Source organism: Canis lupus, chromosome 10, assembly GCF_048164855.1.
Source record: "Canis lupus baileyi chromosome 10, mCanLup2.hap1, whole genome shotgun sequence".
Classification (NCBI taxonomy): Eukaryota; Metazoa; Chordata; class Mammalia; order Carnivora; family Canidae; genus Canis; species Canis lupus.
The window spans coordinates 68,809,038-68,825,803 of NC_132847.1; the positions used below are offsets into that span (position 1 = coordinate 68,809,038).

Sequence of the window (16,766 nt, forward strand, 5' to 3'; positions counted from 1 at the left end):
AATCATTTATTAGTTCCCAAGAGGGTTTTTTTTTGTCAAATTTTTTTTCAGATTTTCTACACAGACAATTATGTCATCTATGAACATAGTTTTATTTCTTCCTTCATAATCTCCATACCTTTTATTACCTTTTGTGGTGTTACTGCATTAGCTAGGACTTCCAGTATGATTGTGAAAAGCATTAATGAGAGGGGACATCCTTGCCTTGTTCATGATCTTAGTGAGAAAGTATCTAGTTTCTCACCATTAGCTGTAGGGTTTTTATAGATATTCCTCCTTAAGTTGAGGAAATTCTCTCTATTCCTTATTTACTGAGAGATTTTATCATGAGCCGGTGTTAAGAGTCTGTGAAACGCTTTTTCCACGTCTATTAATATGATCTTTAGTCTCTTGACGTGGTAGGTTACATTAATTATTTTTGAATATTGAACCAGCCTTGCATACATGAAATAAATCCCATGGGGTTGTTGTTATATGAATGTTCATGCCTCCTCCCTCTACATTTCATATGTAGAAATCCTAGCCCCCAAAATGATAGTATTAGGAAGCAGGGCCTTTGGGAGGTGATTAGATCCTAAGGGTGAGGGCCTCATGATTGGGATTCATGCCATTATAAAATAGACCCCAGAGAGCTAGCCAGACCCTTCTACAAAGTGAGGACAGAGTGACACGGTGCCATCTATGGACCAGAAATCAAGCCCTTACCGTACACTGACTCTATCTGTGCCTTGATCTTGGACTTACTAGCTTCCAGGGCTATGGGAAATAAAGTTTATTGTTTACAGGCTACCCAATCTCTGGTACAGAGGGTACCTGATTTAATGATGGTTCGACACAATTTTTCAGCTTTATGATGGTGTGAAAGCACTACACGTTAATCAGAAACCACACTTTGAAATTTGGATTTTAATGTTTTCCTAGGCCAGTGAGATGTGGTGTGATACTCTCTCATGATGCTGGTCCGTGGCAGTTAGCCACAGCTCCCAGGCAGCCACTTGATCATAAGGGTAAATAACTGATACACTTAACCATTGTCTGTACCCTCACAACCATTCTGGTTTTCACTTTCAGTATAGTATTCAATCAATTACATGAAATATTCAACACTGTATTTTCATAAAATAGGCTTTGTGTTAGATAGATGACTTTGCCCAACTGTAGGCTAATATAAGTGTTCTAGAGCATGTTTAACATAGGCTAGGCTAAGCTAGGGTGTTTGGTAGGTTATGTGTATTGAATGCACTTTAAATTTATGATATTTTCAATTTACAATGGGTTTATTGCGACAACCCCATGGTAAGTTGAGGAAGATCTGTATTTTATGGGATACCTGGGTGGCTCAGTGGTTGAGCGTCTGCCTTCGGCTGAGGGCGTGATCTCCGGGCCCAGGGATTGAATCCTGCATCGGGCTCCCTGTAAAGAGCCTGCTTCTCCCTCTGCCTATGTCTCTGCCTCTCTCTGTGTCTCATGAAGAAAGAAAGGAAGAAAGAAAGCAAGAAAGAAAGAAAGAAAAAGAAAGTAAGTTTTATTTTTTTATTTTTTTATTTATTTATTTATTTTAGAAAGTAAGTTTTAAAAAAAAATCTGTATTTTGTTATGGCAGCCTGAACAGGCTATGACAGTTGTGGCATATAGTTCTTTTTATTCATTGTTGGATTCAATCTACTAATATTTTGTTGAGGATTTTTGTATGTAGGTTCTTGAGAGATGCTGGCCTATAATTTTCTTGTAATGTCTTTCTGGTTTTGGATTAGGGTAATGCTGGCTTCATAGATTGAATTAGGAATATTTTCTCTGTATCTGTCTTCAGAAAGGGACTAGAGAGAAGTAGTGTAGTTTCTTCATTTAAATGTTTGTTAGAATTCACCAGTGAACACTTTTTGACCTGGTGCTTTCTGTTTTGGAAGCTTATTAATTATCATCTTGCTTTTCCCCCATCTCTTCTTTGTTCTTCTATTCTGGCTTCCTGCTACTTCATTCTGCCCTTCATGTAATGCAAGAATCTCACAAGGTATTTCCTTTACCCATTTCCATTCTTTGTACTATTCTTGTTACACATTTTATTTCCTATGTTACAAACTGTACAACATATTGGTTAATAATTCCATTCAACAAGTGAATTATCTTTTTAAAAATTAAAAAATGAGAGGGGTGCTTGGGTGGCTCCATCAGTTAAGCATCTGCTTTCAGCTCAGGTCGTGATCCCTGCATTGGGCTCCCTGCTCAGCAGGGAATCTGCTTCTCCCTCTCCCTCTGCCCACCACTCCGCCTACTTGGGCTTTCTCTCTGTCAAATAAATCTTTAAAAAAATTTTTTTTTAATGAGAAATGTCTTTTAAATTTACCCATGTATTTACTATTTGCACTAGAAATATATCTATCACCAATTATCCAAAAATAAACATATCCAAAAGTTTTCCTCCTGTCCCTTTGTAGTTATTTATGCTTATCCTCCAGTCCATTCCCAGCAACTACTGACCTTACTATAGATTCGTTTGCATTTTCCTGGAAAAATCCAGTTATATAAATGGATTTGTACAGTATATACTCTTCATCATTCTAGCTTTCAATCTTTCAATCTGCATAATTATTTTGAGATTTATTCATGTTGTTCTATATATCACTAGTGCATTCCTTTTTATTATCACTCAGCAGTTTCTCATTGTATGGATATACTAAATATCTTTATCCATTTACCTGTTTATAGACATTCAGGTTATTTCTAGCTTTTGGCTATTAGAATAAAGCTGCTGTGAACATTCATGAACAAGTCCTTTTTTTCTCTTGGGTATGGAATGGGTGTTATGGTAGGTGTATATTTAACTTAAGAAATTTTCAAACTTTTTTTTCCCAAAGTGGTTGTACTATATTACATTCCATCAGCAATGTATAGGATTTCATTTCTCTACATTCTTATCAACACTTGAAATGTTTAGTCTTTTAATTTTTAGTCATTCTAATAAGTATGTAGTGGTATCTCTATTGTATTTTATTTTTTTAAAGATTTAAAATCCTTCTTTAAAAAAAAGGGGGGGGGGGTGTAGGCTGAGTGGCTCAGCGGTTTAGCGCCGCCCTCGGCCCAGGGCCTGATTCTGGAGACCCGGAATCGAGTCCGTGTCAGGCTCTCTGCGTGGAGCCTGCTTCTCCCTCTGCCTGTGTCTCTGCCTCTCTCTCTGCCTCTCTCTGTGTCTCTCATGAATAAATAAATAAAATCTTAAAAAAATTAAAATCTTTAAAGAATAAAATCCTTTTTTTTAGAATAAAATCTTTTAAAAAATTATCAATTTTTTAAAATGAAAAAATAAAATAAAATAAAATGGATCATGCTTTGGGTGTCATCATTAAATCTTTGCCTGATTGAAAACCTTCTCTGGAAGTTTTATAGTTTGCATTTAGCCTATTATACATATCAAATTAATTTTTGTATATGTTGCAAGGTATAGACTAAATTTCATTTTTCTAATTAGGGATATTCAATTATTCTAGCATCATTTGTTGAAAAACATAGCAAATTTTATTTATTCATGAGAGACACAGAGAGAGGGGCAGAGACAAAGGCAGAGGGAGAAGCAGGCTCCCTGCCGGGATCCTGATGCAGAACTCGATCCCACGACCCTGGGATCACGCCCTGAGCTGAAGGCCGATGATCAACCGCTGAGCCACCTAGGAGCACCCACATGACAGACTTTAAAAAGAGCCTTATAGGAGCTTCTGGGCTGATGAACACATGGAGAGTGGCACACCTGGAGAGGGAATGGAAGCCCACACCCTTTCCCCATGCCTTCAATCTCTTCCATCTGGCTGTTCCTGACTTATATAGCCTTTCATAATAAACTAGTAATCTAGTAAAAATAAATTACTTAATTAAAAATTTTATTTAAAAAAGAATCTAATAAAACTTTAAAGTGTAAAATATAACATAAAACTTTGCCATAATATAACTTGAGGGTTTCATTATTGTAAGGTTAATGCAAAACATTGTTTAATCGCAAAAAAAAACCCATAAAAACAATGTTAAACTTAAAAGTATACACAGTTGACTATGTATTTACCTGAGAAAGCACCAAATTACTTCCTAGCCATTCCCTACCCCTCTAGAAGAAGAGAACTTTGATTCCCCCCAGTTAGAGAATAGAAGCTGGGCTGAGGGTGGGGAAGCTAGAATCAAGTGGCATTATATCTGAATTTGAATTATGATAAGGTGTTTTTTTAAAAAAGATTTTATTTATTCATGAGAATAACAGAGAGAGAGAGAGAGGGAGGGAGGAGGGAGAGAAGCAGGCTCCATGCAGGGAGCTGGATGTGGGACTCGATGTGGGACTCGATCCTGTGACTCCAGGATCATGCCCTGGGCTGAAGGCAGGTGCCAAAGCACTAAGCCACCCAGGGATCCCCTATGATAAGGTGTTTTATAGCAGTTTACTAATTTTCATATATCCTGTGTCCAATCTACTGTTAAACCTATCTATTTATTGGATTTAGAATTTTAGTGCACTTCCTAGTTCTGAAATTTCTTTTCATACTTCGTAACAGCTTTTTGGAGGTATAAGTTAACATACCATATAACTCACCCATTTGAAGTGTATAATCCAGTGGTTTTTCATATATTCACAGAGTTTTGAAACGATCATCACTATCAAGTTTAGAAAAATTTTCATCACTCCAGGAGTAAACCCTTTATTTTTTAGCAGTTACCCCATATCTTCCCCAAGACCTCTCAGGTCTAGGCAACCACTAATCTACTTTCTGTCTCTAGATTTGCCTATCTGGACATTTCATATAAATGGAACCATAGAATATAGGGTCTTTTGCGTCTGACTTTCTTCACATGTTCTCAAGGTTGATCCATGTTGTAGCATGTGGCGGTAGTTCATTCCTTTTTTTTTGGTTGAATAATATTCCATTGTATGAATATACCACTTTTTACTTATCCATTCATGGGTTGGTGAACATTTGGGATGTTTCTGGTTTTTTTGGTCATTATGAATAATATTGTTATGATCACCCATGTACAAGTTCTCCATGTGGATATATTTTCATTTCTCTTGGGTGTATACCTAAAAGAATTGCTGAGTTATATGGGAACTTTAACCTTTTGAAGAAATGCCCACCTGTTTTCCAAAGTGCCTGCACCATTTTACAATATCACTTAGCAGTGTGTGAGGGTTTCAGTTCTCCACATCCTTACCAACACTTGTTATTGTCTTTTTCATTGTAACCATCTTAGTGGGGGTGTAGTGACATCACTGTGGTTCTGATTTGTGTCCCTTTGATGGCTCTATTTCATTCTTTTTTAAAGACTCTAGCTCTCTAGTGAAATTCTCCATTTTTTCATCGATGTTCTTGAACATAATTAACCATAATTATTCTAAAGGCTGTATATAATAACTACAGTATCTGGATCATGTGTGCATCTGTTCCTAAAGCCTTTTTTACTTCTTGGCTTTGTGCAGTTAGTTTTTTCTTGGTGTATTGGTATTTTTTTTTAAAGATTTTATTTATTTATTTATGAGAGACACAGAGATAGGTAGAGGGAGAAGCAGGCTCCCTGCGGGAAGCCCAATGCAGGACTCGGTCCCAGGATCCCAGATCATGACCTGAGCCAAAGGCAGATGCTCAACCACTGAGCTCCAGGTGTACCTATTGGTAATTGTTGACAGAATGTTAGACATTGCATATGAAATGTTATGAAGTCTCTTTAAAGAAGATTTGCTTTTTTTCATTTTTTTTAAAGATTTATTGTATTTATTTCAGGGACAGCACAAGCAGGGGGAAGGCGAAGGGCAGAAGGAGAAGCAGATTCCCCGCTGAGCAGGGGGCCTGACATGAGCTCCATCCCAGGACTCTGAGATCATGACCTGAGTGAGCTGAAGACAGACCCTTAACCGACTAAGCCACCCAGGTGCACCAGATTTCCTTTTTTTTCTTGCAGGCAGATAGAACATGGAAAGATCACCTTGATCCACCTAGTCATCGAAACAGTTCAGGCTGTTTTAGGCATTGTTAGTGCTATTTCTGATTTGCTTTTTCTCTCTGGATATAGTTCCTCAAGGGTCTCAACGGAGACTGTCCTTCCTGTTTAAATTCTTTCTAGCTCTATGAGATAGCTAAGTGTTACTGCTCAGTGTTGTTTTTTTTTTTTTTTTTTGTCTTAGCGGTTGGTTTCCTTGTGTGTACAGATTAGGGATTATCAGATGCTTTGAGGATAAATGGCATGTAGAATGGCTCCTCTTGCTGTGATTACCTTTTCTCTGCGATCTTGGGCTTTCAAATCCTGGCTGTCTTGATAGACTTGACCTCCAAATTTTGTATCTGTAGTCCAGTCAGACTGTCAAAAATTCTAGGATGTTTCTCAGTGTTCGGTTTCTATACTCTTAGATATAAATCAACAGTGCCCTAAGAAAGAAATGTAGGATTCACTTCGTGTTTCCCTGTGTGGTGAGCTCTTGGACTCTCAAGGTGTGGTTGCTCCACGATAGTTTTAAAGAGCCTATGTTGTTTTATTGTTTTAAATAAAACTTTTAGAGTTTTAGTTCTTAGTGGGAGAGGTAGTTTATTCAACAAGGTATCCCATCATTGCTGGAAGCCAGCATCATTAAAGAAATTGATCGTGATGGATATATCCTTTAAATGGGATTTCATTTTCAGCGGTTCAGCATCACCTTCAGCCCAGGGCGGGATCCTGGAGACCCAGGATCGAGTCCCATGTCGGGCTCCCTGCATGGAGCCTGCTTCTCCCTCTGCCCATGTCTCTGACTCTGTCTCTGTGTCTTAAATAAATAAATAAATAAATAAATAAATAAGATCTTTAAAAGAAGTTATTTGTAGAAAAAGCACAATATAAAATTTGTCCTCTTAACCACTTTTAAGTATATAGTTTAGCGGCATTAACTGTATTTACACTGTTGTGTGACAGATCTCTAGAACTTTTTCATTGTGCAGAACTAGAATTCTATACTCATGGAGCAACTCCCCATATTCCCTTCCTCCATTCCTGGCAACCACCATAATACTTTGTTTCCATGATTTTGACAACTCTAGGTATTTCATGTAAGTGGAATCATACAGTATTCCTTTTGTGACTGGTTTGCTTTACTCAGCAGAATGTCCTCAAGATTCATCCATGTTGTAGCATATGATAAGATTTCTTTAAGAAAGAAATTTAAGTGTGAATAATATTCTCTTATGTGTATATGCCATGTTTTGTTTATCCATTCACCCATCTGATGAAGTTTTGGAACACAGGTGAGGTTTGGTGGGGTGAGGTCTGGAGCCGATGACCAGGAAGGAATTCTTGAGGCATCTTTGGTGCAAAACGGTGGTTTTATTAAAAGCCCAGGGCCAGGACCCCTGGGCAGGGAGAGCTGCTGCCCCGAGCCTGTGACAGGAGGCTGGTTACGGAGGGGTTTGGGGAGCTGCTCTCTAAGGGATTCTGGAAGCAAGGTTTCCAGGACCTTGAGGGGCTTGATATTGTTGGGAAAAGGTCACTTCCTACCGTCTAATAAAGCCTGAGTCATGAGCCCCTCAGATGTGTATCCGTGGGCCACGTGCTTGGGGGATGATCGCCCACACGTGTCTTGGGGGTTAGAGATAAAGGAAATTTCTAAAGGAATTTTTTATATGTTAAAGTAGACTCACAGGATCCTGGGGGTCAGGCTAAGATTGCCTTTTGTCCTGAGCAAAGTATGACCCTCGAGGCAGCTGAGTCCGTCCAGGAAGGTCCTTCTGCCTGTTTCAGGGGCTTGTCAATGTGTTTTGACCTCAGCTAGCCCCCTGTTCTCCATCACATCTATGGACATTTGGGCAGCTTCCACCTCTTGGCCATTGTGAATATGCTGCAGTGAACATGGGTGTGCAGATATCTCTTCAAATTCCTGCTTCAATTGCTAGATATATACCCAGAAGTGGGATTTCTGAATCATAATCTTATTATTTTTGAAGACCCCCCCCCCATGCTGTTTTCTATGGCAGCTGCACCATTTACATTTCCACCAACTTGCTGAGGGTTCCACTTTTCTCCACAGGATTATATATTTGAAATATATGGCAATTAACTTTTTTTTGGACAATAATTATTTTGTCAAAAATGTTTACATAGTTGTTTTTTTTTAATTTAGCCTAGACCAGGAGTGTTGACAGAGCAAGGTGTTAAGAATCCTTTTTTTATTTTTTTATTAGAGTTCAATTTGCCAACATATAGCATAACACCCAGTGCTTACCCCATCAAGTGCCCCCCTCAGTGCCCTTCACCCAGTCACCCCTCCCCCCGCCCACCTTCCCTTCCACCACCCCTTGTTCGTTTCCCAGAGTTAGGAGTCTCTCATGTTGTCTCCCTCTCTGATATTTCCCACTCATTTTCAATCCTTTTTTTGTTCAGAAGTCAGTAGTCTCTTTTTCTTATTCTTCTCTCTCCTGATATACCCCAAGGGCAAGAGGGGCTGAGGTTCCCTGGTCACAGTGGGGTGAGGCCAGGCTGTGAGCACCACGTATGGCTAATCAGATGTGCTTTACATATTATTTACTTGCCATTATTATTATTATTTTGGAGCTACCTATTACTGAATAGAAAGGAAGTTAAGAGCATGGAATCTGGCGCCAAACTGCCTGGGACGAATCCGGGTTCCTCCAGCTACTCTGTGATCCTGGGCAGGTGTCTTAACTCCTCTCCGCTTCAGTTTCCTCATCCATAATCGGGCAGTGCTAACACCCACTGCATAGAGTTCTTAGGATTAAGCAGCTGCATAGTCCCTAAGCACCTAGAGACGCTCACATACAGTAAGTGCTGCGTTTGCTACGTGAAATAAAGGTGGGGGGCGCCAGCCTTGCCCCTGTGGTCCCGAGGTGCGTAGGGGGGCGGGGAATCAGTGCCTGCCTCGGTGGTCCTCGTGTGTTTTAGGTGTCATGCCCCCCCCCCCCCCCCCCCGCCATGGGATGGACGCGAGTGCGGTAGTTGGACTGGGAACTTCCACTGGGCAGCGGTGACTGGGTTGCCCGCGAGCAGGAGGTGTTCCCGAACCTGGATGTAGAGGTGCCGGCGCTCGGTGCCTTAGGACAGGTGCTACAGCGGGCGGCGCAAGGTCCGGCCGGGGCTGCAGCTGGCGCCTGGGGGACGCTCCCCGGGGCTCGGGGGGGGGGGGGGCGTGGGGTCACCAGCCGGGGCTGCAGCTGGCGCCTGGGGGACGCTCCCCGGGGCTGGGGGGCGCGTAGGGTCACCGGCCGGGGCTGCACCTGGCGCCTGGGGGACGCTCCCCGGGGCTCGGGGGGGCGGTGCTCGGGGTCACCGGCCGGGGCTGCACCTGGCGCCTGGGGGACGCTCCCCGGGGCTCGGGGCGGGGGGGGGGGGGGGGGCGTGGGGTCTCCGGCCGGGGCGCCCACCCCCCCCCCCCCCCCCGCACGCGGCGCCGGCCGCACCTGCCTGGGCGCGGAGGGCGAGCCCGTGCGCGCCGGCGCCGCCGGGAAGGTCGGGGCGCACGTCCGCGGGCAGCGGCGGCCGCGAGCTCGGAGCGCTCCGCGGCGGTGTCGTTACACACTTCCTGTGGGTCTCGCGGCCCGCGGCGCGCTTCCGGTGCCGGCTGGAGCCCGGGTCCGAGCCCCCGCCCCGCCCGCCCGCCGGCCCCGCCCCGCCCGCGCCCCGCCCCCCGCCCGCCGCGCTCCGCGCTCCGAGCTCCGAGCCGGGCGCGCGGAGCCCGGGGCGCACGGAGCGGCGCGCGCCGGTCGCAGAGCCAGGCTGGCGCCCCGGCCCGCGCCCCCGCCCCCGCCCCCGCCCGCCGCCCGCCCGGCGCCCTCCCCGCGCTCCCTGCCTGCGCGCCCCGGGCCTCCGGCCGCCTTCCCTCCCTCCCCTCGGTCCCGCCCCGTCCAGCCCGGGCCCCCCGGCCCCCCCCCCGCCGCCGCCCGCGTTCCTATGGACAGACGCACAGACACCTGCAGGTGGGTGAGAGCCCGCGCGGGGCGGGGACGAGCGCGCCGACGCTGCGCCCTGGGCCGGGAGCCCCTTTGTGTGGGGGGCGGCCGCGCTGGGGTCCACGGCGCCGAGCGCTGACCCGGCTGAACCCTCTTTTGTCTCCTGGCGGGGGGGGGAGGCCGGGAGCCCGTGAGGGCAGCGGCGGGGGCGCGGGGCGCGGGGCGCGGGGGGGACCCGGGCTCCGAGCTCCGAGCGGGGCCCCCGCCGCGCAGCATCCCCCGCCGCCGCGCTGCGTGGTCCGGCCCCCCCGCGCCCGCCCCGGGTCTGTCCGGAGGGGGCAGGAGGGCGGGAAGGGGAAGGAGCCGTCGGCCCTCGTAGTTTCCAAGTGTTGAGGCGCTGGCGGGGAGGGAGGCGGGAGGCGGGAGGCGGGAGGCGGCTCGGGGCTCTGCCCGACTTGTTCCGCCGGCGGGAGGCGCGGCCGTGCAGGGGCGAGCGGCGCTCCGGCCCCTTATTTATTGTCTCCAACGGAGGCGGCGTCCCCGGGAGGCCCCCGCGCCCCCCGCACCCCCCCGCCGAGGCCGCGGCCCACGCGCGCGGGTTCCCGGGCCCCGCGACCCGACCGGGCTGCGAGCAGCTTGGCCCCCGGCCCCCGGCCCCCCGGCCCCCCGGCCCCCGGCCCCAGCCGCGCTCGCGGGCCGAGTCGGTGTTCAGGTGCTGCCTCTCCTCCTCCTCCTCCTCCTCCTCCTTCTAAGGTTAGGCAGGGACTTACAGGCAAATCGAAGATGAACATGGCTGGGATTTTTACCTTTTGGTTTTCTTTTTGCATATATGTATATATATGTATATGCACATATTTTAAAGTTTGATGATAAAGTTTTGTTATTTCCCAGACTCCTTAGGATTAGCAAGACAGTCTCCTACCTGTTAGGTAAACAGTTACCAAGCGAGTCAGGTGCTGGCTGACAGCCTCCACGGTGGAGGTTAAATGCAAATGCAGTAAATATCCAGCCTCCCGTGCAGGCTAAAACCTTTATCTTTTGCTGGTTTAGAGCCTGAGGTCTTCCACAGCACAGGGAGGAGAACATAAATGTTAGAACTGATTTTTTTTTTCTCTCCCCCCCCCCCCGCCCCCGTGAGTGTGCTTTCCTTTTATTCTGTGTGTCTATTCCCTCTCTCTCTCTCTAAAACCCCACGATTGGGTCGTACATGGTGGAAATAGTTTTTTTGCAAAGTAGCGTAGGTGATATTTCCGACTTATATTATTCATCTGGTTGAGCTTCTTGTGAAGAGCTGATGTGTATTCGTAGGTATCCAAATTGTAAATGAAGTTGAATGAGCACCCAGAAACTTGATTTTACAGATTCACATTTTTAGTGCAGGCACGAATTTATATCTTTGTATGAATCTCAGTCTAGGGCTCACTTCTGGAGACCTTTTTTTTTTTTTTTCTCTTTCCTGCCGTGTGAGAATCCATATGGACAAATTTAAATCTGATGGTTATCAAGGAGACTGAAAAAATAGTTTTGGGTGCACTCAGGTCGTATATGTGGAGTTGTATGTAGAAACCAGAAGCTTTCTTAAACATCTGAAAAACATTGTGGTGGAAAAGAATTTATTTAAATCTTCATCAAGTAGGATACAGAAATTCATCAGAAAGCAATGTACAATGTTAATACAGTTTTGATTAGGCAAAATGATTTTTGTCATGATGAAGCGGAGACAGCTTCAGTGTGCCGAAAAGTCATTTTTTTTCCAGAAGAAAAAAATTAGCCTAGATGTTTGCCCTAGTTACATTAACAGATTATTATTATTATTGCATGCCCAACGTTGTAAGTATCTGGGCTGTACATTTTTATACACTTAAAACTTAGAAGATGCTACATCTAATCTAACAATCTTACCAGTCCCTTTGAACTGATCAAATTTTATTCTTGTTTTGACTTCCTTTCTAGATTAGCTGAATGAATGTAGAGGGCATATAGGGTTCAGTGCAAGGCACTAGTAGGCCCTTGTGCAAGATTCCACTTTCTTTTCTGGTAAGGACGGCCCAAAGAGCATAGGTATTGAAATTTGTTCAGGCTTTATTAGGAATGGTGGGATGGAGTCAGAACACACTCCCGGAGTTCCAGCTATTTGATTACACACACTCTTTATCAGTTCTTAGGAATTTTTTTTTTAAAGATTTTATTTATTTATGAAAGACAGCGAGAGAGGCAGAGACACAGGCAGAAGGAGAAGCAGGCTCCATGCCGGGAGCCCAACGTGGGACTCGATGCCGAGTCCCCAGGATCACACCCCGGGCTGAAGGCAGCGCTAAACCGCTGGGCCACCGGGGCTGCCCAGTGCTTAGGAATTTTTAAAAAGATAAGTTAATAACTTGAATTGTTTATGTATTTATCTGTCAGTCAGAGGGATGAGGTTTAACAGAGTCACGGTGTAAATTAAATATTAAGAGAGTGTGGTCTGTGTTGAGAATTGCTTGGCAACTTGTAGTTATGCCTAACAGTTTTCTGGGATTGGCAGTGTAGTGTCTTCCCATGGGCAGGCTAAGAGGTAACACCTAGTTTGTTTTTGTTTTTGGCTGTGATATATGGGTATTCATTTTTTTGTTTTTGTATAATAAACAGTATTTTTTTGTGTAGCCCGAAGCAGTCCAGAGAACCTTACATATTTTCAGCTGATTTCTCTTCTTGTATGTTGGTGGTTAGGAAGGGGTATAAATTATTTTTCACTCTTCATGGTTGAGACTTTTTTCTGATACTTTTGATATGACAAATGTTACTTCCAGAAATTCCGAATTAGTAGAGTTGGATTTTGAGTATAGATGAGCAATATAAACTGACATTTGCTGGTTTCTTTTTTTTTAAACAACACTAAGCTGTCCAGTTACGTTTGATAGACTTGAAAATCCGCAGACTTTTCCTGCTTGTTATCAATGTGGTACCATTAAAGGAAACTCAAAATGGCCACTTTAGGTTAACCTGGAACCCTCAGAGGACTAGTATTATTAGTCATAACCAAATGGAAAGCTGAAAAGTAACAATTTTATTCTTTGTAATAGATTGGTGAGTTTCAAATCCTTCTTTTTCATGTTTTTTTTATAGTCTGCTGTGGAAGCAGATGGGACTGTGAGAAGTGTGGACAGTGACCTCTCTTCCAGCCTTTATCATCCTGCATTGTTTAAGAGCAGCATAAACTCACGCTGCTCTTGGAAAATGTGGCATTCATTCTTGGATTAATATTCTACTACCAGATGTACGAGGCTGGCTCTGAAGAAGCTTTTCCTCTTAAATACTGTCAAAAATAGAGAAGCTGTAGATTGGAGAGAAGCCATTTATTTTGAACAGTTTATTTTCTGACAGTTTGTGTTTGTAAAGAAACCTGCTCATAATATTTACTTAAGAGATCTACATAGTTGCCCGAAGAAGCCCCACAGGTTTCTTTTTTTCCTTTAAAAAAGTTTCCATGGAGCTTAACTCTTCTGTGATGCTTCTTGACTTTGCTTCTGATTAGTTGATTTATGGACTTTATTTACCAGCATGATTGGAGAATTCTTTTGCTCTACAGAAATTGCACTCTGCCTGTGCTCTGGTCTGTTTCCTAGGTAACAGATGTACTGCATAGATTCCATAATGAGGACTGTGGTTGGCTAGTTACAGTGTAAATTCTGTTGTTTGGTAAAGCTTAGTCTCAAATTCAAATAAAGGTCAAGAAACCAAAAGTACTCGAGATGCGAATTTTTGAATTTTATTTTGTATCCAATGTCAACACAGTTTAATATGCTTTTCTGGGGAAAGACAAATTATGCAGCAATATTCAAGCGTGTTTTGTAAAGTCTTAAGTAGTTGGAGAGCTTTTTTACTATTCCATATTGGTAATACCAATGGTTCTAGTGACAAAGAAGATGTGTTTCAGAACACTTCATCACACTTTAATATAGAAAGCAAAGAGATGTTGTCTAGGATGTCAGTAACTGGATCTTCTGTATTGAAAGAAAAGTAACATCATATACGTTGCTAAAGATAAATTGTGCAACTTCATGTGAAACACAGCTTTTAGGGGTGCTTGGGTGGCTCTGTCGGTTGAGAGTTGGACTCTTGATTTTGTCTCGGCTTGATCTGAGGGTCGTGGGTCTGGGCCCTGTGTTGGGCTCTGTGCTGGGATTGGAGCCTACTTAAAAAAAAAAGTGGTAAAAAAAAGAAACAACTTTTAAAAGCTTTAAAAAGACATTAAAATATTTAAGCAACTTTTAAAAACATTAAAAGTCTTATTGTAAAATGATGCATTTGTACTCTAGCTATTTTCTCTCCGATCTGCCTGACTTTTGGCCTGCTCAGCACCAGGGAGCAAGTCTCTCTTACATAGCAACAAATTGGAGAATAGCTTTCCCCTCCATCTGACTCTCCTCTGGAAATCTATGGCCTCTATAGCTCTAGGTGCACGACAAGAAATAATATATGTGCAATTGCTAGTAATTATTACCAGTTTGTTAAAAAATTTACAGTGAACCAGAATTCCATTAATTCCGATTGAAAATATTTTTTCATTTGATGCATGAAAATGTTTTTGTTTGTTGATCATCAGGAATTCTGTTAAATTTTTAAAGAAAGATTTATCTATTTCAGAGAGAGATCATGGAGAGAGAGAGATCGTGTGTGCAGGCAGAAGGGCAGAGGGAGAGAATCTTCAGGTGGACCGTCTCCTGAGTGCAGAGCCTGAGGTGGGACTCCATCCCAGGTCCCTGAGATCATGACCCCCGTGGAAATCAAGAGTTGGACGCTCAGCCAACTGAGCCACTCAGGTGTCCCTAAAAAAAAATTTAGGTTAATTTGAGGGGCAGCTGGCTGGGTTAGTTGGTAGAACGTGTGGCTCTTGCTCTCAGGGTCATGAGCTGGAGCCACATGCTGCGCATAGAGCTTACTTAAAAAAAAAAAAAGTTAATTTGAATTCTAAAGATTATCCAGAGTTGCTTCCATTACTTTCCCTTGCTTAGCAGGATTGTTTTTGGATTATTTATTTACCCTTTTAGTTAATTTTACTAAAAATTAGGAATGGAATATATCTTGTTTAGGTTTTCTTCTTGGTTTTTCTCAAAACTGACACTATTTTAAACTTTTCTGGCCTTTTCAAGTTGCAAATATTGTGCCCCTTCAGTTTTCTCTTGTAAATATTTACTCTTAATTTTTTTTTTAAATTTTGCCTTTTTTTTTTTTTTTTTAAAGGCTCCATGCCCAACATGGGGCTTGTACTCACGACCCTGATTTACGACCCTGAGATCAAGAGTCATGTGCTCTCCTGACTGAGCCAGCCAGGCACCCCTATTTAAAATTTTTAAATCATTACATAATTTAAAGCATAACCACCACATATCAAAAGCTCTACTTTTCTGAGACTTTATACTTCTGGGGCAGAATTAACAGTGTTTGTGAACTCTGTCTCAGCCAGAACAACTTCCTCTCCCCAGCCTGTATAGTTAACAAGGGCCGTCATAACAAAGTATGACAGACTGGGTAGCTTAAACAACAAAATTTTCTCACAGTCTGGAGCCTAGAAGTCCCAGTTCAGGATGTTGGCAGAGTTGGGTTCTTCTAAGGCCTCTCTTCTTGACTTTCGATTTCAGTCTTCTTCAGATATTTTCACTCTGTGCCTGTCTGTGTCCTAATCTCTTCTTATAACATATCTATCCATAGCCTTAGAACTCACCCAAAACATCTTGTTTTACCTTAATTACCTCTTTAAAGGCCCTGTCTCCAAGTATTGTCTCATTTTGAAGTACTGGGTATTAGAACCTAAGTGTATGAATTTGGAGGGAAAACGATTTGGCTTCTAAGTGCAGAGCCTGAAGTGGGACTCCATCCCAGGTCCCTGAGATCATGACCCCAGTGGAAATCAGGAGTTGGATGTTCAACCAACTGAGCCACCCAGGTGTCCCTGAAAAAACCTTTTCCTCCACTCCTTGTCTTTTATACATACATACATACTTCATCCCATATGTGTGATACAATGAAGGCCCTACACTACTTTATTCCTACTTCCTAAGATTTCTCAGTTCTGTTCGCCTCCATACAAATCACATACTGTCTGTCACCTACGCCTATCATTGGTCTTCGTTCTGTAGTTGAATTTACTCAAAGCACAACACAAGTCCTTGTGCTAAGGCTTCTGTAATAATCCTTTTGATACTCTGAAGCTCTTTTGAATCCTCATAAATGGCTCATGTGAATAATGTATCCTGTCTTTCATGCTTAAAACTGTTTATCTGTGGTTTTATACTTGGAGGCCAGTGTTGCTGAATTTAAGTACTTGGCTCACATTTTCTTTCTTCAGATCTCTTAAATATGTTACTCTGTTGTAGGGTTTGGCAGACCTTTTCTGTGAAAGGCCAAATGGTAATTATTTTAGGCTTTGTGGAACATGGGTCACTGTCACAATTATGTAACTGTGCCACTTCAGTCCAAAGCAGCCATGTAGAGTATGTAAATGAACAAGCATGACTGTGCTTAGTAAAACTTGATTTACAGAACCAGACAGTGGGCTGGATTTGGTGCACAAGGCATAGTTTGCTGAGTCCTACTCTATTGTATTCTGATAAAAAGTGTTGTCATCAGAGTCTAATACCACTATGATGTTCTTTTTTTAAAGTGACTCCATCTTTCTCTTAGACGCCCAAAGGGCTTTTTTCTTCATCTTTAAAGCCTAGTAATTTTCCTAGAGCATGTATCGACTATTTTCTATTAATTTTTCCAGATAATACAAGGTGGATTTTATAATGTTGGCTTAAATATTTTTTCATAAATATTTTCATCAATGAAAGGTTTTAGTATTTAATCTGTTTTAGTGCTTTCATTTTCTTGAGGGTCTCCTGT

General features: G+C 43.3%; 1 protein-coding gene across 4 annotated transcripts in view; it reads left to right on the plus strand.

The window, feature by feature from the left end:
- Nucleotides 1–9,813: 9,813 nt before the first annotated feature.
- The window catches only part of KIAA1958 (KIAA1958 ortholog), a 161,646-nt gene continuing 154,693 nt past the window's right edge, over nt 9,814–16,766 (plus strand). For 3 of the 4 annotated variants that reach the window (XR_012038488.1, XR_012038489.1, XM_072842367.1), the window contains exon 1: nt 9,861–9,926. The gene's annotated coding sequence lies outside the window, so the exon portion shown is untranslated. Of the gene's footprint in view, nt 9,927–16,766 lie in introns of all 4 variants that reach the window. The other variant, XM_072842368.1, reaches the window with a different exon arrangement.